Here is a 27,130-nt window from a genome sequence, read left to right as displayed (position 1 = left end):
TTTGAGAGCTCATGATTGGGGCATGAATATAACATTGATTTAAGCCTCCCCCAATCTTGAGCGATGCTTTCTCCTTCGCGAGGCCAAAAATTATATATATAATTGCGATCGCGATGAACAAGATGCATAGGGTAATACTTTTGATGAAATTCCAATTTCAATCTTTTATAGTTCCATGATCTTGTATCATCACATAGCGTATACCATGTCAATGCGTCTCCCCCAAAGATAAAGGGAAAGCCTTCCTCTTAACAACATCATCGGGTATACCTGCAAGCTTAAATAGTCCACATATATCATCCACAAAGCGTAGATGTTCGTCAGGATGCTTTGTTCCATCTCCTGCGAAAGTGTTAGCTAGCAGTTTTTCCATCATACCCGAAGGAATCTGAAAAGCAGTTTCATTTTCAATAGATTCAGTAGGTTCAGTAGGTTGAGGAGCAACTCTTGGCTCAACTAGACGGGGTGAAGATACCCCGAACAAGCCCCTCAAGCAATTACTTTCCATGGTAACAAGTGACAGAAAATTTCAGCACACTAACTAAATTTTTCCTTACCAAATTCCACCTACCAAAGGCACTTCACTCCCCGGCAACGGCGCCAGAAAAGAGTCTTGATGACCCACAAGTATAGGGGATCTATCGTAGTCCTTTCGATAAGTAAGAGTGTCGAACCCAACGAGGAGCAGAAGGAAATGATAAGCGGTTTTCAGCAAGGTATTCTCTGCAAGTACTGAAATAAGTGGTAACAGATAGTTTTGTGATAGGGTAAATTGTAACGAGGAACAAGTAACAAAAGTAAATAAAGTGCAGCAAGGTGGCCCAATCCTTTTTGTAGCAAAGGACAAGCCTGGACAAACTCTTATAATAGGAAAAGCGCTCCCGAGGACACATGGGAATATGGTCAAGCTAGTTTTCATCACGCTCATATGATTCGCGTTCGGTACTTTGATAATTTGATATGTGGGTGGACCGGTGCTTGGGTACTGCCCTTACTTGGACAAGCATCCCACTTATGTAACCTCTATTGCAAGCATCCGCAACTACAACAAAAGTATTAAGGTAAACCTAACCATAGCATGAAACATATGGATCCAAATCAGCCCCTTGCGAAGCAACGCATAAACTAGGGTTTAAGATTCTGTCACTCTAGCAACCCATCATCTACTTATTACTTCCCAATGCCTTCCTCTAGGCCCAAATAATGGTGAAGTGTTATGTAGTCGATGTTCACATAACACCACTAGAGGTTAGACAACATACATCTTATCAAAATATCGAACGAATACCAAATTCACATGACTACTAATAGCAAGACTTCTCCCTTGTCCTCAGGAACAAACGTAACTACTCAGAAAGCATATTCATGTTCATAATCAGAGGGGTAATATTGTGCATAAAGGATCTGAATATATGATCTTCCACCAAATAAACCAACTAGCATCAACTACAAGGAGTAATCAACACTACTAGCAACCTACTAGCACCAATCCCGGACTTGGAGACAAGAATTGGATACAAGAGATGAACTAGGGTTTGGAGATGAGATGGTACTGGTGAAGATGTTGATGGAGATTGCCCTCTCCCGATGAGAGGAGCGTTGGTGATGATGATGGTGATGATTTCCCCCTCCCGAAGGGAATTTTCCCCGGCAGAACAGCTCTACCGGAGCCCTAGATTGGTTCCGCCAAGGTTCCTCCTCATGGCGGCGGAGTCTCGTCCCGAAAGGTTCTCTTCTATTTTTTTTCTCATCGAAAGACTTCATATGGGAGAAGATGGGCGTCAGAGAGCCACCAGGGGGCCCACGAGGTAGGGGGCGCGCCCAAGGGGGGGGGCGCGCCCCCCACCCTCGTGGGCAGGGTGTGGGCCCCCTGGCCTTCATCTTTGGCGACGATTTGTCTTTACTTATTCTAAGGTATTTCGTGGAGTTTCAGGACTTTTGGAGTTGCGCAGAATAGTCCTTCAATATTTGCTCCTTTTCCAGCCCAGAATTCCAGCTGCCGGCATTCTCCCTCTTCATGTAAACCTTGTAAAATAAGAGAGAATAGCCATAAGTATTATGACATAACGTGAAATAACAGCCCATAATGCAATAAATATCGACATAAAAGCATGATGCAAAATGGACGTATCATACGCCCATGCTCCTAGAGGGATAGATTGGTAGGAAAAGACCATCGCTCGTCCCCGACCGCCACTCATAAGGATGCACAAGCCAGGTACACTTCATGTTTCAAATTTGTTACACAACTTTAACCATACGTGCATGCTACGGGACTTGCTAACTTCAACACAAGCATTCTTTAAATTCATAATCACCCAACTAGCATGACTTTAATATCACTACCTCCATATCTCAAAACAATTATCAAGTATCAAATTGATCATAACATCCAATTCACTTCCTATGATAGTTTTTATTATACCCAGCTTGGATGCCTACCATTCTAGGACCAATTTTATAACCATAGCAAATACCATGCTGTTCTAAAAGACTCTCAAAATAATATAAGTGAAGCATGAGAGACTAGCAATTTCTACAAAATTAAGCCACCGCCGTGCTCTAAAAGATATAAGTGAAGCACTAGAGCAAAAACTATCAAGCTCAAAAGATATAAGTGAAGCACATAGCATATTCTAATAAATTCTAATCAAGTAGGCTTCTCCCAAAAGGTGTATACAGCAAAGATGATTGTGGAAAACTAAAAAACAAAGACTAATATAATACATGATGCTCCAAGCAAAACACATATCATGTGGCGAATAAAAATATAGCTTCAAGTAAAGTTACTAATGAGCGAATACGAAAGAGGGGATGCCTTCCCGGGGCATCCCCAAGCTTAGGCTTTTGACTATTCTTGAATATCTTGAGGTGCCATGGGCATCCACAAGCTTAGTCTTTTGCCACTCCTTATTCCATAGTCCATCAAATCTTTACCCAAAACTTGAAAACTTCACAACACAAAACTCAACAGAAAATCTCATAAGCTCCGTTAGTGAAAGAAAGCAAAACCACCACATAAGGTACTGTAATGAACTCATTCTTTATTTACAATGGTGTTAAACCTACTGTATTACAACTTCTCTATGGTTTATAAACTATTTTACTAGCCATAGATGCGTCAAAATAAGCAAACAACACACGAAGAACAGGATCTGTCAAAAACAAAACAGTTTGTAGCAATCTGTAACTAACGCAAATTTCTGGAACTCTAAAAATCTTACCAAAATAGGAAGTCCAGGACAATTTGTCTATTGATCAGCATAAAAAAGAATCAATGCAAAATCACGTTTCTGTGATTTAACAAAACTAATTTCTGTTGGGGAACGTTGCAGAAAATTAAAATTTTTCCTACGGTTTCACCAAGATCTATCTATGAGTTCATCTAAGCAACGAGTCAAGGGAGTGAGTTTGCATCTACATACCACTTGTAGATCGCGTGCGGAAGCTTGCAAGGGGATGGTGATGATGGAGTCGTACTCGACGTGATTCAGATCACCGATGTCCAAGTGCTGAACGGACAGCACCTCCGCGTTCAACACACGTACGGGATGGGAGACGTCTCCTCCTTCTTGATCCAGCAAGGGGGAAGGAGAGGTTGATGATGATCCAGCAGCACGACGGCGTGGTGGTGGATGCAGCAGAACTCCAGCAGGGCTTCGCCAAGCGACTACGGGAGGAGGACGAGGTGTAGCAGGGGGAGGGAGGCGCCAAGCACAAGGGTACGGCTGCCCTCCCCCTTGCCCTCCTTTATATAGGCCCCCAAGGGGGGGCGCCGGCCCTGGGAGATTGGATCTCCCAAGGGGGCGGCGGCCAAGGGGGCAGGAGTGCCCCCCAAGGCATGTGGTGCGCCCCCCCCCCCCCACCCTAGGGTTTCAACCCTAGGCGCGGGGGGTGGGCCTAGGGGGGCGCACCAGCCCACTATGGGCTGGCTCCCCTCCCACGTCAGCCCATGGGGCCCTCCGGGATGGGTGGCCACCCGGTGGACCCTCCGGGACCCTTCCGGTGGTCCCGGTACATTACCGGGAGACCCCGAAACTTTCCCGATGGCCAAAATACCACTTCCTATATATTATTCTTTACCTCCGGACCATTCCGAAACTCCTCGTGATGTCCGGGATCTCATCCGGGACTCCGAACAACATTCGGTATGCTGCATACTCATATTCATACAACCCTAGCATCACTGAACCTTAAGTGTGTAGACCCTACGGGTTCGGGAGACACGCAGACATGACCGAGACGACTCTCGGGCAATAACCAACAGCGGGATCTGGATACCCATGTTGGCTCCCACATGCTCCTCGATGATTTCATCGGTTGAACCACGATGTCGAGGATTCGATCAAATCCCGTATGCAATTCCCTTTGTCAATCGGTACGTTACTTGCCCGAGACTCGATCGTCGGTATCCCAATACCTTGTTCAGTCTCGTTACCGGCAAGTCACTTTACTCGTACCGTAATGCATGATCCCGTGGCCAACACCTTGGTCACCTTGAGCTCATTATGATGATGCATTACCGAGTGGGCCCAGAGATACCTCTCCGTCATACGGAGTGACAAATCCCAGTCTCGATCCGTGTCAACCCAATGGACACTTTCGGAGATACCTGTAGTGCACCTTTATAGTCACCCAGTTACGTCGTGACGTTTGATACACCCAAAGCACTCCTACGGTATCCAGGAGTTACACGATCTCATGGTCGAAGGAAGAGATACTTGACATTGGCAAAGCTCTAGCAAACGAACTACACGATCTTTGTGCTATGCTTAGGATTGAGTCTTGTCCATCATATCATTCTCCTAATGATGTGATCCCGTTATCAACGACATCCAATGTCCATAGCCAGGAAACCATGACTATCTGTTGATCACAACGAGCTAGTCAACTAGAGGCTCACTAGGGACATATTGAAGTCTATGTATTCACACGTGTATTATGATTTCCGGATAATACAGTTATAGCATGAATAAAAGACAATTATCATGAACAATGAAATATAATAATAATTTTATTATTGCCTCTAGGGCATATTTCCAACAGTCTCCCACTTGCACTAGAGTCACCAATCTAGTTACATTGTGATGAATCGAACACCCATAGAGTTCTGGTGTTGATCATGTTTTGCTCGCGAGAGAGGTTTAGTCAACGGATCTGCTACATTCAGATCCGTATGTACTTTGCAAATTTCTATGTCTCCATCTTGAACATTTTCACGGATGGAGTTGAAACGACGCTTGATGTGCCTGGTCTTCTTGTGAAACCTGGGCTCCTTGGCAAGGGCAATAGCTCCAGTGTTGTCACAGAAGAGTTTGATTGGCCCCGACGCATTGGGTATGACTCCTAGGTCGGTGATGAACTCCTTCACCAAAATCGCTTCATGCGCTGCCTCCGAGGCTGTGATGTACTCCGCTTCACACGTAGATCCCGCCACGACACTCTGCTTGCAGCTGCACCAGCTTACTGCTCCACCATTCAACATATACACGTATCCGGTTTGTGACTTAGAGTCATCCAGATCTGAGTCGAAGCTAGTGTCGACGTAACCCTTTACGACGAGCTCTTCATCTCCTCCATAAACGAGAAACATGTCCTTTGTCCTTTTCAGGTACTTCAGGATATTCTTGACCGCTGTCCAGTGTTCCTTACCGGGATTACTTTGGTATCTTGCTACCAAACTTACGGAAAGGTTTACATCAGGTCTGGTACACAGCATGGCATACATAATAGATCCTATGGCTGAAGCATAGGGGATGACACTCATCTCTTCTTTATCTTTTGCCGTGGTCGGTGACTGAGCCGAGCTCAATCTCACACCTTGCAACATAGGCAAGAACCCTTTCTTGGACTGATCCATTTTGAACCTTTTCAAAATCTTATCAAGGTATGTGCTTTGTGAAAGACCTATGAGGCGTCTTGATCTATCTCTATAGATCTTGATGCCTAATATATAAGCAGCTTCTCCAAGGTCCTTCATTGAAAAACACTTATTCAAGTAGGCCTTAATGCTGTCCAGAAGTTCTATATCATTTCCCATCAGGAGTATGTCATCTACATATAATATGAGAAATGCTACAGAGCTCCCACTCACTTTCTTGTAAACGCAGGCTTCTCCATAAGTCTGCATAAACCCAAACGCTTTGATCATCTCATCAAAGCGAATGTTCCAACTTCGAGATGCTTGCACCAGCCCATAAATGGATCGCTGGAGCTTGCATACTTTGTTAGCGTTCTTAGGATCGACAAAACCTTTCGGCTGCATCATATACAGCTCTTACTTAAGATGTCCGTTAAGGAATGCCATTTTGACGTCCATCTGCCATATCTCATAATCATAGTATGCGGCTATTGCTAACATGATTCGGACGGACTTCAGCTTCGCTACGGGAGAGAATGTCTCGTCGTAGTCAATCCCTTGAACTTGTCGATAACCCTTAGCGACAAGTCGAGCTTTATAGATGGTAACATTACCATCCGCATCCGTCTTCTTCTTAAAAATCCATTTGTTTTCTATCGCTCGCCGATCATCGGGCAAGTCTGTCAAAGTGCATACTTTGTTTTCATACATGGATTCTATCTCGGATTTCATGGCTTCAAGCCATTTGTTGGAATCTGGGCCCGCCATCGCTTCTTCATAGTTCGAAGGTTCACCGTTGTCTAACAACATGATTTCCAGGACAGGGTTGCCGTACCACTCTGGTGCAGAATGTGTCCTTGTGGACCTACGAAGTTCAGTAGCAACTTGATCTGAAGTACCTTGATCATCATCATTGTTTTCCTCTTCGGTTGGTGTGGGCATCACAGGAACATTTTCCTGAGCTGCACCACTTTCCCGTTCGAGAGGTAGTACTTCATCGAGTTCTACTTTCCTCCCACTTACTTCTTTCGAGAGAAACTCTTTTTCCAGAAAGCATCCGTTCTTGGCAACAAAGATCTTGCCCTCGGATCTTAAGTAGACAGTATACCCGACAGTTTCCTTAGGGTATCCTATGAAGACGCATTTTTTCGACTTGGGTTCGAGCTTTTTAGGTTGAAGTTTCTTGACATAAGCATCGCATCCCCAAACTTTTAGAAACGACAGCTTAGGTTTCTTCCCAAACCATAATTCATACAGTGTCGTCTCAAAGGATTTAGACGGTGCCCTATTTAAAGTGAATGTAGCTGTCTCTAGAGCGTATCCCCAAAAAGATAGCGGTAAATCGGTAAGAGACATCATAGACCGCACCATATCCAATAGAGTGCGATTACGTTGTTCGGACACACCGTTTCGCTGAGGTGTTCCAGGCGGCGTGAGTTGTGAAACGATTCCACATTTCTTTAAGTGTGTACCAAATTTGTGACTTAAGTATTCTCCTCCACGATCTGATCGTAGGAACTTTATCTTTCGGTCACGTTGATTCTCTACCTCATTCTGAAATTCCTTGAACTTTTCAAAGGTCTCAGACTTGTGTTTCATTAAGTAGACATACCCATATCTACTCAAGTCATCAGTGAGAGTGAGAACATAACGATATCCTCCGCGAGCCTCAACGCTCATTGGACCGCACACATCGGTATGTATGATTTCCAACAAGTTGGCTGCTCGCTCCATTGTTCCGGAGAACGGAGTCTTGGTCATTTTGCCCATGAGGCATGGTTCGCATGTGTCAAACGATTCATAATCAAGAGACTCTAAAAGTCCATCAGCATGGAGCTTCTTCATGCGCTTGACACCAATGTGACCAAGGCGGCAGTGCCACAAGTATGTGGGACTATCGTTATCAACTTTACATCTTTTGGCATCCACACTATGAACATGTGTAATATTACGCTCGAGATTCATTAAGAATAAACCATTGACCATCGGAGCATGACCATAAAACATATCTCTCATACAAATCGAACAACCATTATTCTCAGACTTAAATGAGTAGCCATCTCGTATTAAACGAGATCCAGATACAATGTTCATGCTCAAACTTGGCACTAAATAACAATTATTAAGGTTCAAAACTAATCCCGTGGGTAAATGTAGAGGCAGCGTGCCGACGGCGATCACATCGACTCTGGAACCATTCCCGACGCGCATTGTCACCTCGTCCTTCGCCAGTCTCCGTTTATTCCGCAGCTCCTGCTGTGAGTTACAAATATGAGCAACGGCACCGGTATCAAATACCCAGGAGTTACTACGAGTACTAGTAAGGTACACATCAATTACATGTATATCAAATATACCTTTGGTGTTGCCGGCCTTCTTATCCGCTAAGTATTTGGGGCAGTTCCGCTTCCAGTGACCCTTCCCCTTGCAATAAAAACACTCAGTCTTAGGCTTGGGTCCATTCTTTGACTTCTTCCCGGTAACTGGCTTACCGGGCGCGGCAACATCCTTGCCATCCTTCTTGAAGTTCTTCTTGCCCTTGCCCTTCTTGAACTTAGTGGTCTTATTGACCATCAACACTTGATGTTCTTTCTTGATTTCAGCCTCTGCTGACTTCAGCATCGAGAACACTTCAGGAATGGTCTTCACCATCCCCTGCATGTTGTAGTTCATCACAAAGTTCTTGTAGCTTGGTGGGAGCGACTGGAGGATTCTGTCAATGACCGCCTCATCTGGGAGGTTTATGTTCAGCTGGGTCATACGGTTGTGCAACCCAGACATCTTTAGGATGTGCTCACTGACAGAACTGTTTTCCTCCATCTTACAACTGTAGAACTTGTCGGAGACATCATATCTCTCGACCCGGGCATGAGCTTGAAAAACTAGTTTCAGCTCTTCGAACATCTCATATGCTCCGTGATGATCAAAACGCTTTTGGAGCCCCGGTTCTAAGCTGTAAAGCATGCCGCACTGAACCAGGGAGTAATCATCAGCACGAGACTGCCAAGCATTCATAATGTCTTGGTTCTCTGGGACGGGAGCGTCACCTAGCGGTCCTTCTAGGACATATTGTTTCCTGGCAGCTATGAGGATGATCCTCAGGTTTCGGACCCAGTCCGTATAGTTGCTGCCATCATCTTTCAGCTTGGTTTTCTCTAGGAACGCGTTGAAGTTCATGTTGACATGAGCGTTGGCCATTTGATCTACAAGACATATTTGCAAAGGTTTTAGACTAAGTTCATGATAATTAAGTTCATCTAATCAAATTATGAACTCCCACTCAGATTAGACATCCCTAGGGTCATCTAAGTGTTACACGATCCGAGTCGACTAGGCCGTGTCCGATCATCATGTGAGACGGACTAGTCATCATCGGTGAACATCTTCATGTTGATCGTATCTTCCATACGACTCGTGTTCGACCTTTAGGTCTCTGTGTTCCGAGGCCATGTCTGTACATGCTAGGTTCGTCAAGTTAACCCTAAGTGTTTTGCTGTGTAAAAACTGTCTTACACCCGTTGTATGTGAACGTAAGGATCTATCACACCCGATCATCACGTGGTGCTTCGAAACGACGAACTGTAGCAACGGTGCACAGTTAGGGGAGAACACTTCTTGAAATTTTTAAGGGATCATCTTATTTACTACCGTCGTCCTAAGTAAACAAGATGCATAAATATAATAAACATCACATGCAATTATATAGTTGTGACATGATATGGCCAATATCATATAGCTCCATTGATCTCCATCTTCGGGGCTCCATGATCATCTTGTCACCGGCTTGACACCATGATCTCCATCATCATGATCTCCATCATCGTGTCTTCATGAAGTTGTCACGCCAACGACTACTTCTACTTCTATGGCTAACGCGTTTAGCAATAAAGTAAAGTGGTTTACATGGCGTTCTTCAATGACACGCAGGTCATACAAAAATAAAGACAACTCCTATGGCTCCTACCGGTTGTCATACTCATCAATATGCAAGTCGTGAATCCTATTACAAGAACATGATCTCATACATCACAATTCATCATTCATCACAACTTCTGGCCATATCACATCACATGAACAATCGCTGCAAAAACAAGTTAGACGTCCTCTAATTGTTGTTGCATCTTTTACGTGGCTGCAATTGGGTTCTAGCAAGAACATTTTCTTACCTACGAATAACCACAACGTGATTTTGTCAACTTCTATTTACCCTTCATAAGGACCCTTTTCATTGAATCCGCTTCAATTAAAGTGGGAGAGACAGACACCCGCCAGCCACCTTATGCAATTAGTGCATGTCAATCGGTGGAACCGGTCTCACGTAAGCGTACGTGTAAGGTTGGTCCGGGCCGCTTCATCCCACAATACCGCTGAAGCAAGAAAAGACTAGTAGTGGCAAGCAAGTTGACAAGATCCACGCCCACAACAAAATTGTGTTCTACTCGTGCATTAGAGAACTACGCATAGACCTAGCTCATGATGCCACTGTTGGGGAACGTTGCAGAAAATTAAAATTTTTCCTACGGTTTCACCAAGATCTATCTATGAGTTCATCTAAGCAATGAGTCAAGGGAGTGAGTTTGCATCTACATACCACTTGTAGATCGCGTGCGGAAGCTTGCAAGGGGATGGTGATGATGGAGTCGTACTCGATGTGATTCAGATCACCGATGTCCAAGTGCTGAACGGACAGCACCTCCGCGTTCAACACACGTACGGGACGGGAGACGTCTCCTCCTTCTTGATCCAGCAAGGGGGAAGGAGAGGTTGATGATGATCCAGCAGCACGACGGCGTGGTGGTGGATGCAGCAGAACTCCAGCAGGGCTTCGCCAAGCGACTACGGGAGGAGGACGAGGTGTAGCAGGGGGAGGGAGGCGCCAAGCACAAGGGTACGGCTGCCCTCCCCCTTGCCCTCCTTTATATAGGCCCCCAAGGGGGGGCGCCGACCCTGGGAGATTGGATCTCCCAAGGGGGCGGCGGCCAAGGGGGGAGGAGTGCCCCCCAAGGCATGTGGTGCGCCCCCCCCCACCCTAGGGTTTCAACCCTAGGCGCAGGGGGTGGGCCTAGGGGGGCGCACCAGCCCACTATGGGCTGGCTCCCCTCCCACGTCAACCCATGGGGCCCTCTAGGATGGGTGGCCCCACCCGGTGGACCCCCCGGGACCCTTCCGGTGGTCCCGGTACATTACCGGGAGACCCCGAAACTTTCCCGATGGCCAAAATACCACTTCCTATATATTACTCTTTACCTCCGGACCATTCCGAAACTCCTCGTGATGTCCGGGATCTCATCCGAGACTCCTAACAACATTCGGTATGCTGCATACTCATATTCATACAACCCTAGCGTCACCGAACCTTAAGTGTGTAGACCCTACGGGTTCGGGAGACACGCAGACATGACCGAGACAACTCTCGGGCAATAACCAACAGCGGGATCTGGATACCCATGTTGGCTCCCACATGCTCCTCGATGATTTCATTGGTTGAACCACGATGTCGAGGATTCGATCAAATCCCGTATGCAATTCCCTTTGTCAATCGGTACGTTACTTGCCCGAGACTCGATCGTCGGTATCCCAATACCTTGTTCAGTCTCGTTACCGGCAAGTCACTTTACTCGTACCATAATGCATGATCCCGTGGCCAACACCTTGGTCACCTTGAGCTCATTATGATGATGCATTACCGAGTGGGCCCAGAGATACCTCTCCGTCATACGGAGTGATGAATCCCAGTCTCGATCCGTGTCAACCCAATGGACACTTTCGGAGATACCTATAGTGCACCTTTATAGTCACCCAGTTACGTTGTGACGTTTGATACACCCAAAGCACTCCTACGGTATCCAGGAGTTACACGATCTCATGGTCGAAGGAAGAGATACTTGACATTGGCAAAGCTCTAGCAAACGAACTACACGATCTTTGTGCTATGCTTAGGATTGGGTCTTGTCCATCATATCATTCTCCTAATGATGTGATCCCGTTATCAACGACATTCAATGTCCATAGCCAGGAAACCATGACTATCTGTTGATCACAACGAGCTAGTCAACTAGAGGCTCACTAGGGACATATTGAGGTCTATGTATTCACACGTGTATTATGATTTCCGGATAATACAGTTATAGCATGAATAAAAGACAATTATCATGAACAATGAAATATAATAATACTTTTATTATTGCATGTAGGGCATATTTCCAACAATTTCGTGCATGCAAAGTTTCTGTTTTTCAGCAGAATCAAATTAACTATCATCATAGGTTATCCTATAGGTTCTACTTAGCACAAACACTAATTAAAAGATAAAAACACATCTAAACAGAAGGTAGATGCAAAATTTATTACTAAACAGGAACAAAAACAAAAACACAAATAAAATTGGGTTGCCTCCCAACTAGTGCTATCGTTTAACGCCCCTAGCTAGGCATAAAAGCGAAGATAGATCTACATAGTGCCATATTTGATTTTCAGTTTTTTAGCGGAGTCATGCTCGAATCCGGGAGGTTTCTTACGTTTCCCTTCATATTCAAAAAATTTTAGATCTAAAGAATCCAACCGCTTATTGCAAAGAGTAATCAACATATTCATGCGGTGAGGATTTCTGCTAACACTTTTAAGAGGCTCAAGAGATTTTTGTAAAAAAATTGTTACTTCGCAAATCTTTCCAAACACTTGTGTTTCTTCTTGGGTAGGATGTGATCCTCCCTCTTGAGGTAGTGTTCCCACTATTCCCTCTATAATTTCATGAGCAATACTAGGATCAATTTCAATAAAATTTCTCTTGGCAATGCAATCCAAGAGTTGTCTATGCGTCATATTTAACCCAATATAAAAATTGTGAAGAAGAATTCTAAAGTTCACCTCTAGGGTGCATTTGCGATAAGATTCCATCATCCTATACCAAGCATCTTTGAAGTTTTCTCCTTGCCTTTGCTTGAAGTGAAGAACTTCAAACTCGGGAGACATAGGAGCGGATAAGGAACTAGACATAACGACGAGCAAACAAAAGGCAAGCGAAAAAGAGAGAGGAGAAGACTGGGAAAGAGAGGGCAAATAAAACGGCAATGGTGAAGTGGGGGAGAGAAAACGAGAGGCAAATGACAAATAATGTAAATGCGAGGGAGATGAGTTTGTGATGGGTACTTGGTATGTCTTGACTTGAGCGAAGAACTCCCCGGCAACGGCGCCAGAAATCCTTCTTGCTATGTCTTGAGCTTGCGTTGGTTTTCCTTGAAAAGGAAAGGGTGATGCAGCAGAGTAACGTAAGTATTTCCCTCAATTTTTGAGAACCAAGATATCAATCCAGTAGGAGGCTCCTCAAAAGTCCCACGCACCTACACAAACAAACAAAGAACTCGCAACCAACGCAATAAAGGGGTTGTCAATCCCTTCACGACCACTTGCGAAAGTGAGATCTGATGGAGATAGTATGATAAGATAAATATATTTTTGGTATTTTATAATATAGATTGGAAAATTAAAGATGCAAATAAAAGTAGATTGAAAGCTTATATGATAAAAGATAGACCCGGGGGGCATAGGTTTCACTAGTGGCTTCTCTCAAGATAGCATAAGTATTACAGTGGGTGAACAAATTACTGTCGAGCAATTGATAGAAAAGCGAATAATTATGAGATTATCTAGGCATGATCATATATATAGGCATCACGTCCGCGACAAGTAGACCGACTCCTGCCTGCAGCTACTACTATTACTCCACACATCGACCGCTATCCAGCATGCATCTAGAGTATTAAGTTCATAAGAATAGAGTAATGCATTAAGAAAGATGACATGATGTAGAGGGATAAACTCAAGCAATATGATATAAACCCCATCTTTTTATCCTCGATGGCAACAATACAATACGTGCCTTGCAACCCTTTCTGTCACTGGGTAAGGACACCGCAAGATTGAACCAAAAGCTAAGCACTTATCCCATGGCAAGAAAGATCAATCTAGTAGGCCAAACCAAACTGATAATTCAAAGAGACTTGCAAAGATAACTCAATCATACATAAAAGATTTCAGAGAAGATTCAAATATTATTCATAGATAAACTTGATCATAAACCCACAATTCATCGAGTCTCGACAAACACACCGCAAAAAGAGTTTACATCGAATAGATCTCCATAAAAAAGGGGGAGAACATTGTATTGAGATCCAAAAAGAGAGAAGAAGCCATCTAGCTAATAACTATGGACCCGAAGGTCTATGGTAAACTACTCACAACTCATCGGAGGGGCTATGGTGTTGATGTAGAAGCCCTCCATGGTCGATTCCCACTCCGGCGGAGCGCCGGCGAAGGCTCCAAGACGGGATCTCGCAGATACAGAAGGTCATGGCGGTGGAAATTGTGTTTCGTTGGCTCCCTGGATGTTTTCGGGGTACGTTGGTATATATAGAAGGAAGAAGTATGTCGATAGCCGCCTGTGGGGCCCAGGAGACAGGGGGAGCGCCCTCCTATCTCCTGGCTGCCTCGTTTGCTTCTTGACTTGCACTCCAAGTTCTCCGGATCACGTTCGTTCCAAAAATCACGCTCCCGAAGGTTTCATTCTGTTTGGACTCCGTTTGGTATTTATTTTCTTCGAAATACTGAAATAGGCAAAAAAAACTGCAATACGGGCTGGGCCTCCGGTTAGTAGGCTAGTCCCAAAAATGATATAAATATGTAAAATAAAGCCCGTAAACATCCAAAAAGGGTAATATAATAGCATGGAACAATAAATTATAGATACGTTGGAGACGTATCAACCAACTATCTAGTCGGTCACCCATCCTGAAATCGCTCCAAACTAAGCATGCTTAACTTTGGAGTTCTTTTCGAATAGACTCCCGGAAAAGAAGGAAGTCCTTATTGATATGAGTAGCCTATTTCCACCCTCCTGCTTTCGTGCTTTCCCTACCCATGCCAACCTTCTTCCGGAAGCAATGGTTTGATACCGACATAGCCCTGCCCCACCTTAGCCCCGGCTATGCGTCGCGCATAGCCTGCCCTATCACTAGTTTCTTCCGCAGACGAAGGGTACATCCCCGCCCTCTCCGCATCGCCTTGTCCTCCCCTTCATTGGATCTGAGACGACCAAGGCCCCTCTCCATCAGATCCTGAAGCCACGGGCCCCGATGCCGCCGTCCGTCACCGTTGCGGGGATCCAGCGGTCACCGTTGTTACCCTCGCCTAGGCGGTCACTGTTGTCGTTCTGCAACAGAACCTTTGTTGTGGTCAAACATATCACAACAATGGCCAAGTTGCAAACCTAGGCTACAGGAAAGGTTGCTCTGGAGATATCCGATAAAAAATGATCCCACAACCACAGATGCGGTAGACGCGCGCGGAGAAATCAGCCAGGTGAACACGAGCTTTTCCTCAAAAGAAAAAGCACTGGTGGTTGTCAAACCATGGTTTTGTCCGTTTGGTCAGCTGGGCACGTGTTGGGATTGGCATTCTGGTCACTTGTTGCTATTAGCCGATCTCTGTCTTTGTGGCATGTAGCGTTGCCGCGTTAAGGATGCAAACTTGCCCTGGACGCAGTCACCGTCGCCTCCTCTTGAGAAAAGAACTTACGGTTCCTCCGCCTTCCGTCGGCGCCGACAGTCCGTCTTGTCTCCGGTGGCCCTAGGGGCCATGGTGGTGCGGTGGGCCCCGACCCTTGCCGGGGGAAGGATCTTGCTCCCGTTTTTTGGTGTTTTCGTGAGTTCGTTTAGGGTTTGTGTCCTACTCAGGCAGATGAGGAGGTGACAACTCCCTGAAGATGGAATAAGGTTATTCACGCCTGGCCCCCATTTCGGTGATTCGTCTAGCATCGTCGGAGGGCGTGTGGAGGTGTGTCTCTACCGGGCCTTGCGGGATTCGGTCGGTGCCGGTCCTCGATGGATCCGCTTGGATCCAGCTTTGTTCATCTTCGTGCGTGTGTCTACAGGTTGGATGCTTTCGATCTATACTTCATTTCATCGACGGCGGTTGTTGTTCTGGTGTGTTGGTCCTGTGAGGCCTTAGCACGACGACTTCTCGACTGTCTACTACAACAAGTTTGACCCGACTATAGTGAGGGAGGGGTAATGACAGTGACACGCCTTAGCCTCGCTCCGTTGCTTGTAGTCGTCGCTAGGTGGTCTACGGACATGGATGCATTTCTTGTTATTTCTGTGTTTTTTGTATTGTCATGGCATGATGAATAGATCAGAAGTTAAAAAAAAATGCAAACTTGTCGGGAAGATGAATTTGGTTGTGCTCGTGTCGACAGTCCACATTATCTGTGTGGTACGTAGAGCCGCTGCCGCATCCTCCCAAAACTAGGGTTTGTGCCTCTCGCCGGCTCCGCCATAGGTCCGCCTCGTCTTCGGTGGCCGTAGGGCCATGGGGGTGCGGTGGATCCTCGCAAAGTGGCAAGGCCGGCGGGAGGGCTCCGTTGTTAGTCGTTCTTTTTAGATTTGTTAGGATTTGTGTCCTGCCCAGGAAGACTAGACGACGACGACTCCTTGAAGATAGAATAAACGTCTCCCCGCCTAGCCCCGTTCCGGTGACGTGTCTAGCATCGTTGGTGCGCGTGTGGAGGTGTGCCTCCGGAGGATCTATCCTCGGTGGATTTGCTCGGATCTGGTTGTTATTCGTCTATATTCGTGTGTCTTCGAGTTGGATCCTTTCGATCTACGTTATTTTTTATCGGCTGCGGTTGTAGTTCTGGGGCGCTGGTCCTATGGGGGCTTAGCACGACGATTTCTCGACTGTCTAATACAACAAGTTGTGCCCGACACCGGCAAGGGAGTGGCGATGACGGCGGCACGCCTTCGACTCACTTCGGTGCTTGTAGTCGTCGCTAGATGGTCTATGGATATAGATGTAATTTTATTATTTCTGGTATTCGTTGTACTGCCATGATTGAAGATGAATTGATCGAAACTTTTCTCGGAAAGAATATCTGCCTTCTGCCGTTGCACACTTGTAGCACTCCTGCGTGCAAATGCAACCACATATTTCGCGTTCGGCTCGAAAGTCGAAACGCACGCCGCCCTCACTCGCGCCTCTCTCATTTTCCCCAACCCAAACCATCCTCGACCGCCGCCTCCGCCGCACCGCTTCCCTCTCCCTCCCACCGCCACCGACCGGTGTCTTCAGCTCGAGGGTTTCTCCCTTCCCCTCTCCTCTCCGATCGCCCTCTCAACCCCTCCGAGTCCGAGGAGAGCCTGGTGGAGTCCCGCGACCCGGCTCCCCTCCGCCCTGCTCCCCAGCCGGCCCATCCCCGCAGCCTCCGCCGACCCACTCGCTTCGCTCGGGGGTACGAACGACCACGGCGACGATTTCGAGTCGGTGAGCTCGCCCCCTCGCCCCCCACCCCCTCCCCCTCCCTGCGTGTTTTGGGATGGTGAATTGCTGATGCCCTCGCTTGGTTGTCCGACTTCGTACCCGTAACACTAACCCGGCCGAATCAACCAACCACTACCACTTGCTCGTTTATTTCTGTATGTATGCCTCTTTTGCTAGTGTTATTTAACCCTAGAAAACACATGCTAGCACTGACATAATCACCTTGTTCAAGTGATTTTTCGAAAACCGAGGAGACACAGGAAAACGTTCAGAGTCAATAACGATCTCGAACGACTTGCTTCTAAATCATTTGACTTGCAAAAATGGGCAGGATATGCTTGACTGAAATGAAGATCTTAGGCTTCCTCATTCTGAATTTTACTTGATATGTTTGACTGATTGTGGATTATACATGGTCAGGGTGGTTATGTGTTCATATGCTTCAGGTTGCAACCCTTTGTTTATCCAATATGAGCTACTGTTTCATTACATTCAGCTGGCGTTTGGTTCTGAAGCAAAAACTTGTAGTTGTATAACTTGACACTTTGATTCGGAAAGAGAACAGTGTTAGCTTAAGGTGAACTAAGAAGAGTGATTTCTTCATACATTTTGGTGATAATTATGGCACAGGATTTTATTTTGTTGTATTTTGCACTGTGGCCAAGGCCAACTCTGTGTTTCCTGTAGTAGTTTATATTTTGCATGTTGCATAAAAAACTCCAATTGGACATCCTTTTGCATAATTAACAATTATATAAAAGGGGATTGTAATAGGTTATCTGTGTGATTTTTCTTTGAAAAATATTCTTGAGTTCTCCACGAGTTAGATATAATTTGGTGTAACTTGTAAGAAATGCAAACATGAAATGTTCTAAAAGCACCCATGTTTACCTTATATCATGTTTGTCAACCATATCTGGCTTGAAATACTTCTGATTAAATGCAGGCCATCTTTTATATGCAATCAACAATTTATACAAGTTAAGTAAATTGATAAGAACATATATGTGATTGTGCCTTTGTGACTTGCAACAGTTCAATGTTTATGTGATATATGACACTATATTGCTGCAAATTAATTAACTAAAGTAGGTATCATGGCCTGTTGCAATTCAATCTTATTAGAATAGTCAATGCTTGTTGTATAACAATAGAAGGAGGGCATGACTACCATTTAATTAGGCTTGCCATGCCCTTTCATCTCTAAATAATGAAATGTCTTGATGCAGCACAGGAGTTGGTGGGTGGTTCTGGACTGAGCTACAAGGTGGAGCTGTTGAATTCAGTATGCATTGAGCAGGATCATTTGCAAGGTAAGCCGTGTGATAAGTTGCTTCCCAAGCAGCATCCAAGGCTGCATCCAAATCACAGACTTAGAAATGTTTTAGTGAAATCCAAGCTTTCAGCAGGGGCCCATGCTGCGACCGAGTTATAGACTTGGCAATTTTGTACCTTCATGTTTATATCTTGATGGTTGATTGTGTTCCTGGTGCTTATAGAAACTCAACTAGCAACTGGTAGGATAGTTACTGTTACACAATTATTACTTGATGTTCATTGACATAGATTCATGCTGGAAATAAAATAAGAAACTAGAGTGCATGCCACTGGCGCCATTCTTTGCATTGCATGATCATGTATTCTGTTAGTTACTATATCCAATTACTCATTGCAGTTCCTCTTTAACTATCATTATTACTTTTGTGGCATTGGCAGGGAAAACTGAATTTCTCCGATTGCTTTAGCTTCCAGTTTGTCAACTATAAGTCTGCGGCCCCCTTTATATCCCTGGGGAACCTTCTCGATGTCTCCTAGACGAGCACAGGCCAATGCTGATGTCGATTTGGGTGCAGAAATAAGAAGCAAGGTGTTCTTTGCATTAACTCCTAGGCGTCCACATCGCTCCCATACTGCCCGCCAGGAGCTGGGGCTTATCGAGCAGCCACGTCCCCCTTCTGCACCACCAGCTGAGTCACAAAACGCTGATGTGGATGTGGGTGCAGAAATAAGAAGCAGGGTGTTCTTTCCATCAACTCCCAGGCGTCGACGGTGCGTTCATACTGTCTGCCAGGAGCTGGGGGCTATCGAACAGCCGTGTCCCCCTTCTGCACCACCAGCTGAGTCACCAAACGCCATTGAAGCATGCCGGGAGAAGATCAAATGGTGGGAGAGCGTGAGGATTTGGCTGCAGCATAAGTCCAAAATGATCAATGAGTCTTTATGCAAGGATCCTAAAGATCTTATTGTGCTACACAGTGGGCCAAAATTCGTGGAATTGAGCACAGGAGGCTGTAAGTGTTACATCCCATTGTAGTAATAAAAACATTACTTATTTTCCTCTATTTAACTTGATAGCAGAACTTGTAAAACGAAGGAACATACTAGAATAGATGAAAATAGGACTAGAGGTGGAGTTACTGGAATACATGATAAATAGGGTGGTCAATGTGACAGCTTTGGTGGAACTGAGTAAGTGGCTGCATACCCTGGTAACACCAATGGTGCACCACCAAATGGAACATCCGAATTTGGGTTGGTCAATTCTTGCCATGTATGGGATGACACTGGCATGGGTCATTGTTTTGCCATGTCACAAGTTCTCTATTTAACTCCTTTTGAACAGAATGGATTTCATTGGATTGTGGTGTTTAGCATTCATATAGCTTAACCATCTCCGTGCTTGTATTAACTTTAATTTGATTTTCATGACTTACAAGTCAAACTGTATGGTGTTTCTGTGCATCTGATTTAGGAATGTCAAGTTGATAACAACTAGAGAAAATATTTAAGCTATCATGATGAATGAAATATATGCGGCAACGAAGTGTTTGTAATCTGTAGATATATATTATATATGCAATATTTAAAACGAGTTTTAAGTTTTGAAATGTTTTTTTTTGGTCATGCAGTATATTGCAATCCAATTCCACAGGACATCGTACCATGAAGAAAAATGCGTATGCCTGATGGTTTTTGGTCATCTTATGAAGAAGACACACACGGATATTGGAAGGTGTATCATGATCAGCAACGGGACATCCAAACCTGCAGTTTGAGCGATAAGTTCTATGGTCCCATGTGCCTCCCTGACATCAAGAATCCGTCTGTGCATGATGTTGGCGTAATTCAAGACTTCTATTATTCCCACCGTGGGTACATGGCCAAGCATTTTGAACATTTAATGTACCTCAAATATGTGATAGAGGAGAACTTGATACTACAAGTAAGCAGCAAAATCAAGGACCTGATACAAGATCTTAAGTGGCTGGAACAAAATCCTGGTTTAATGTTGCCTGAGCCGGTTCATTCGATTGAAGAAGCCGAGGAGGAATTGGTTGACTATTTAGTTCCTGAAACTGAGAATGATTATCCCGATCAGTCAGATGAGGAAGATAGAGATACCAATATGATGAGCAGGCTCAATCTTGAAGGTACCGACTATTTCTAAGTGACTATTTTTTTGTTTCTGAATATGCATGTTTTTTTAATAGATAGAGCAAAATTTAAGTTTCACCAATCGTCTAAATAGTAGTTGTTCAATACAGCCGCATGATCAAACTGAACCCTGCAATGTTCCTATACCACGGCTAACTAACACAGACTAGCCAACAAAATTCCATTTTACCGAATAGGAAGTCTTGAACCGAGGCCTACAGAAAATGACCTGCCTTTCTCCCTTCTTCTCTGGGGAATTGCTCACCAACCAGCCTGTTTACTTCTTTGTTTTATCCCCTTAACTAGACTCGGCTTCCATGATGACAATCTCCTCATCTTGTGCTTTGGTTTTCTTCTTTTTTTTACTTCTTGCCTTCGGCAGTGGTCATGTCAGGATCCTTGCTCTCCTTGGACTCCTTTTCTTTTCTTGTCGCCATTAGCACCCCCTGCAGGGGACTCCTCAGGGCTAGTTTGGTAGCCCGTGATCCCTGGGGATCCTCGTCAAATACCAGGGCATAGAGCCCACGAGGCAAACTCGGCCCGTGGAAAACCACGAGGACGTTTGGTCGCTCGTTCGCTAGGGATATTCTGCCCCGATCCCCTTCCTTTCCCCGGGCGAGAGATCCACGCCTAGATAGCTCAGGGAGAAAAGCCACGACTCACGCGGTTGCATCTAGCGATCTCCTCCAGCGACTACCTGAGCGCTACGCCTAGCGTTTTTTTTCTCAACGTGATCTTCTCCCCTCTACCCTGTCTTCCAAACTGCCATGATGATCTGCCCGTGGTAGGAGGAGAGGATCCCCGATGGCCATAGCAATCCCCGGTGGAGGATTGGAGCCCTGGGGTGCTTTCCCCATGCAACCAAATTAGGCCTCACTGTCCTTGTACTCTTGCGATTTTCCCTGGTTCCCACCCTTTTTGAATTGCTTCGCCAGCAAGCTCAGTTGATGGTGCAGTCTCCGCATCATCATGTTTCTTCTTCGTTGAAGCCGCCTCAAGCTTCTATGGTGTTTGTTTGGTAGATTGTGCACGAACCAGATCAGCGAATGGATTGTACGTTTTAGCAGGAGTAATTAACCCAGCACCCTTCTTCCAGTCTTTTCCATACACTTCTATCTTGGGCGTTCCCTTCATGGAACCAGCAGATCTCCCTAGTTCTCTACCCTCAAGAACCTGAACCCATGTTTCAAGCTTCAGTTGACTCTAAAGGCCGATGGAGTTACCTTCACCATCACCAAGGGCATCACACTGGATGGCAAGAGTGACTTTTGAAGCAAACGAACGAGAATTTTTTTCCTTGTGTTTTGGAGCTGCCTGACAATTGAGGATGCATGGTAGATGATGCCATACTTAGGTATAGTATGTTCTGACTTCAGAGCTCTGAATAAAGCCTTCTCTGCATCGAGTATCTGAATTGTGCTACCAGGCTGCTTGGCCAAATTTAGAAGACTGCTATCATGTGAAATAAGTCAAGCACCAATAAGTTTGCCCACTAGTACAGTTAAATTTGGTGCGATTGCACTCGTCCTACTTTTCAGATAATCATACAGCTGAGCTCTGTACTCAGAAAGAGCCAAGAATCGATCACAAAGTACCCTAATGTTTGATAAGTCGAGATCATTACCATGGATATTATTTTGGTGACCTCTGGGAAGTGCCAACCATACCTTTCATGAATCCTGCATATTAGGCCATCTAGGCCATCTATCTAGTTCTGTGTCCTCAATGTCAATGGGGCTTCTTGGTTCTCTGCTTGAGGGCCCAGGATGAGCAGCTGTGAGTGTCACGTTTATGGTACTGCAGTTGCTATTCATACTTTTGCCTGCACTGAGCCGAACAAATCCTTGTTTTGTGCTGTAATTTAACCATAAACCACCACTATACTGTAGCTTGATCATGGTTTCCGAATTTCTAGTGGTAAATGTTTCTACACTCCTGCAATCTTGCTGTTTAGTCATAGGAGGAGTGCAAAATGACTCTGGACTTTTGCTTTTCAAACTACCACCCAGTTTGCTTCTTTGTTCTGCATTCCCATGTTAGCATCACTGAGGAATCATTTGGTAGAAATTGGATAGAGGACTCATGTTCATTGGTCTTGATCCACATTGCACCAACAGATGAGAATGAGATTGATCCCCATGTTCATGTTTTTGGTAGTAATTGGTTTTCTGGAACATGAAGTTACATGATCTGGCAAGTTTACAGATCAGGTATTTGCATACATTCTTTACCTAGATGATCCTCGGCCAATTTATTCAGAAAACAATTATGCCATCTTTTCACTCAAATTTTTAAACCTGTTACTATTTGCCTACACACTTTATGATGTATGAAGATAACTTTAGCTATGTTGTCATGTGCCAAGCTAATTCTTTGTGATTCCAAGTGTTTTTTTCTTGTCCCAAATTGTCACTTGTTTGTAAACTAGTCCATTCTTGCTTCATTTTGGCCTTAACTTGTTGTGTTGCAAGTGTTTGCATAATTCATATACAGTTCTAGGAACATTTTAGTTGTGCTGGTGCATAATGCATATACAAACTCAGCAGGCCATATTTTTTTGTCTAGTGTTTGCATTCTTCAGTCTACTCTTGTGCGTAATTAATATTTTGTCTTATGTTTGCAGCTTCAAGTGGTAAGACGACAGGCATGAAGTGAACACAGTTAAAAGTGCAGAATCGTCCTGGTACATACTAGTACAAAGTAGTTGAAGCTGATGTTGGGTTGAAAAAGAAATTGCATTGGCTGTGCCGCTCTTGGTGGTTGGAACTATGGGATATTTTCCAGAATGATGAGAATAAATGGCTGCGACACTTGTGCTTAGTGCTTACTATGTTTGCAAGCTTGTGGTTGAATGGAATTCATGCCCTGTCCCTACTTAGCTATCTGTTGGCATTAGAATTATCTTTGGTACACTTTTTCATACCTTGGATGGCGTAGCTTATCTGTTGCATGTGTTATTTGAATGCGTCTTCACCTGGAATTTGTAGTAATTTTTTTTTCAAGTTTTGCAAGTAAATGGTTGCTTACTTGTGGGTTGTGAAGTGTGACATAAAAAAAATCAGTTTTTATCAGTATGGTGTAAAAATCAAAGTTTTATTATCTAAAATTGTACGATGGCAATCCTTGCCTGTCAAACAACAGTTTATGTGCAGGGTATGTGGATTTGAGGGAAAATAGGGGAGGCGTTCACCTGATCCCCAGTCATTATCTAAACACTCTGGCAGGGGAATGGAAGTTTGTACAAGGATGTTTATGAAGGGATTAGGCATTGGAAGTGGATTTTTACTTCCATTCCCTTGTTTGGCATATGATGCGAATTGGCGTGGGATAAAACTCTGCTCACCAATTAACATGGTACCCCTTGGAAAGAAATCAGTGGGATTTGGCTTCCTCAACTCTCAGTCTTCTTCCCACTTCAACTTCCATTCCCCATCTCTAATTCCCCCAAATCAAACACGCTGAAGCTTTTAACCCCCCACGCACACACATCAAGAGCGCTGGCAATTTTCAGCATATCCTTCATAGAATTTCCAAGTTTAGAATCGGCAACAGTTTACGTTACACAGTCGCAATGATTCTGCAAGAACTTGTGCAAACCCTTGGTGGGCATGCAATCAATGATGGTTGCAGTCATAACCAATATTTCTCTGTTGAAAGGCTTCAGGTCAATCACCTTTTTTGCTTCAACGTCATGACCTTGTTCCGTACTCCATCTGTCCTTTAAAGAGTGTACTTTCAATTTTATTGGAGGGTCAAACTATTTTAAAGTTTGACCGAGCTTGTGCGAAAATATATCAATATTTGTGAAACCAAATAGGTATATGATGAAAATTTATTTTATTATGAATCTAATGGTACTGATTTGATGGCATAAATGTTAATGTATTATTGTATAAATACGGTCAAACATAAAAATGTTTGTCTTTTCAACAAAGTTGGAAGTACACTCTTCAAAGGATGGAGTGAGTAGGTCCTTGACCTTTTTGAGCTTGCCCTTACCGATTGTTCGATGGAGAGCATGAGGTAGGAGGAACTGAGGAGGGAGTCTGGTTGCGTCGAGTGGGGTTGGGAAAAGGAAGGTATCACATGTTGTATATACAAATACGCGATTGCAACTCGGCTAACTGAGATTTAGTTTGGTCTCATTCATGAGCACAACCGTGGATGTGTGAAGCGTGTCTCCAGTGGATTTGTCTTTCGTGGATCTGCGCGGATCTGATTGTCGTTTGTCTACGTTTGTGTGTATCCATGTTAGATCCTTTCGATCTACGTTACTCTTCATCGATGACGGCTGCTGATGCGCCGGTCCTACTTAGGGCATCTCCAACAAAGACCTGCAAAACTCCAGCATATGGTGTCCAAACAACTTTTATTTACGTTTGCAATCCAATGGGGACCTGTATCAATCCGCGAAGCTGTCCGAACATCCAAATTCCGGTATTTTGGAGACAAACATGGGGGAGTATTGTTGGAGTCTGAACATGCACTTGACGAATCACATGCATGTCCCTCTATTCTCTCTCATCTCAGGCGGAGAGTCGCCATGGAGATGTCGCCCGCGGTGCCGGCTTCGAGGTAGCCACTCCATGGGGGTGCAGGGTGGAGCACTGTTGGCGCCGGGAGGTCGAGTTAAGGAGAAGGTGCGATGCGATTAGTGTACAGCTTCTTCGGTGGCGCTGAGTAGGCCTCGGCTTCGTTTGAGGAGTCGGTGAGGATGTTGCAGTTCCGGTGGAGTAGGTTAAGGCGGCGCTGTGGGGCTGGAGCAGCCGTGATAGACGAGGTGATTATCGGAGCAGCTCCTTGGACGTGGAGGACGGGGCGGCTGAACCGGCGGGACGACGAGATGGACGACGGATCCTCATCCGGGGAGGTGGACGAGGGACGTTGAGCTGTTGCGGTGGAAGATGTCGTCGGGGAAGAGGCTCCGGCTGGGCAGCGGTGAGGTGGCGGACGGAAGAGGGTGGGGTTTCGCGGCTGGAGCGGAGAGGTTATGGCGGCCTGGGATTTTGAATGGCGAAAAGGAGGCAATGGGAGGGGGAACCATGACTTAGGGACACGCTTGTCCAAAATATCGGGTGTGTTACAAAAGTACCCCCACCTATTTGAACTACAACCCTTTCGGCTTAGGGTTAGAAGAGGGATTTCGTGCGTCGGGATTTGGCAGCTGGAGGGAGTTTTCGCGCGCGTTGTAATTTCGGGATAGCAAGGCGCGTGTTGTGAAGGCGCCAGTTCTGGGAGCACGATATCTGAATTTTTGGTATATAACAAGGCGTGGGTTGAAATTGAGGGACAAGCCAAACGTTTAATATTATACCGGTACGTACCAAATCAATTCACACTTCTCTCAACGAAAAAAAAACGAAAAAAATAAAACTATTCACACCACACAAGAGAGAGTCTTATCCCGATTTACTATACAAATGTTATTCAAAGCTACTCCCTCCTTTCATCTATATAGGGCCTAATGCGTTTTTCGAGGCTAGCTTTGACCAAATATTAAAGCAATAATATATGACATGCAACTTACGGAAAGCACACTGTCAAATTCGTGTGTTAAAAGGAGTTTTCAATGATATTATTTTCACATTGTGCATGTCATGTACTATTAATCTTGTCAATAGTCAAAGGCGGTCTTAAAAACGCATTACGCCCTATATAGATGGAAGGAGGGAGTATGAATCCATGTTATGTCCAATTAATTTTTTTGCTGGCTATATAATGCATGTAACCTACTCATACCAACATTTTAGTGCATTCAAAATGTCTATACTACCGCTGCAATTTGAACTGAATTTGAATTTGTTTATCTATTTCAATAAAAATCTACAATCATGATTGTTGCCAACTTCAACCACCATTTGTGTATTACCTTAATAACACAACACATGATTACTATAGAGATAGATATACACTATGTGTACTATATGAAGTCGAATTCTATTTTTTGAATAGACTTGATGTTGATTCCAAATAATAGTATATTTGATGTACTAACTATATATTCATAATCTAAACCATGTTCCATACGTACACTGTGTTTATCACACAAAGTATAGTGCCCCGCCCCCTACGTTATGGCAAGTATTTAGCCCTGAGCTGCAAAACCCACACATTAGCCTAAATTATAATCAATGTTCTACATTATGATATCTTCTTCAAGTATCCGTATCCATTTTTTTATAATGAATTATGATCTTTGTTCGTCTTTTACACCTTCCCGATCCTTTTCTATTTATAGCTAGTTAGCGCTAACTTTCTATCATGCATGCACATGCCCGCAGCCCTCTCACCCTCGCTCAGTGTCCCCTCCATCGCGCACGTTCGTTATTTCTCTTTAGACCGTTCACCTGCAGTGTGTGTAGGCCCCCCGGCTCCTTCTTTCTGGCACACATCGGTCGATATACCTCTCTAGCCAAGTGTGCCTACCACAAACACATATATACTTTCCCTCTTCTCTTCTCGCCATCCATGCCCCCCTAGGTCCAATATGGTTCCACGCAGGTGCACACTCCCGCCCTTCTT

The 27,130-nt window shown here is 44.7% G+C and overlaps 1 pseudogene; it reads right to left on the bottom strand.

Annotated features, from left to right (window-relative positions):
- Positions 1 to 20,885: 20,885 nt before the first annotated feature.
- On the bottom strand, positions 20,886 to 22,278 carry LOC119277858 (annotated as a pseudogene).
- Between the last annotated feature and the right edge of the window lie 4,852 nt (positions 22,279 to 27,130).

This window comes from Triticum dicoccoides, chromosome 3B (genome assembly GCF_002162155.2).
Source record: "Triticum dicoccoides isolate Atlit2015 ecotype Zavitan chromosome 3B, WEW_v2.0, whole genome shotgun sequence".
NCBI lineage: Eukaryota > Viridiplantae > Streptophyta > Magnoliopsida > Poales > Poaceae > Triticum > Triticum dicoccoides.
The sequence above is the reverse complement of the archived record's forward strand: the minus strand, read 5'-3'. Positions and strand labels throughout refer to the sequence as shown.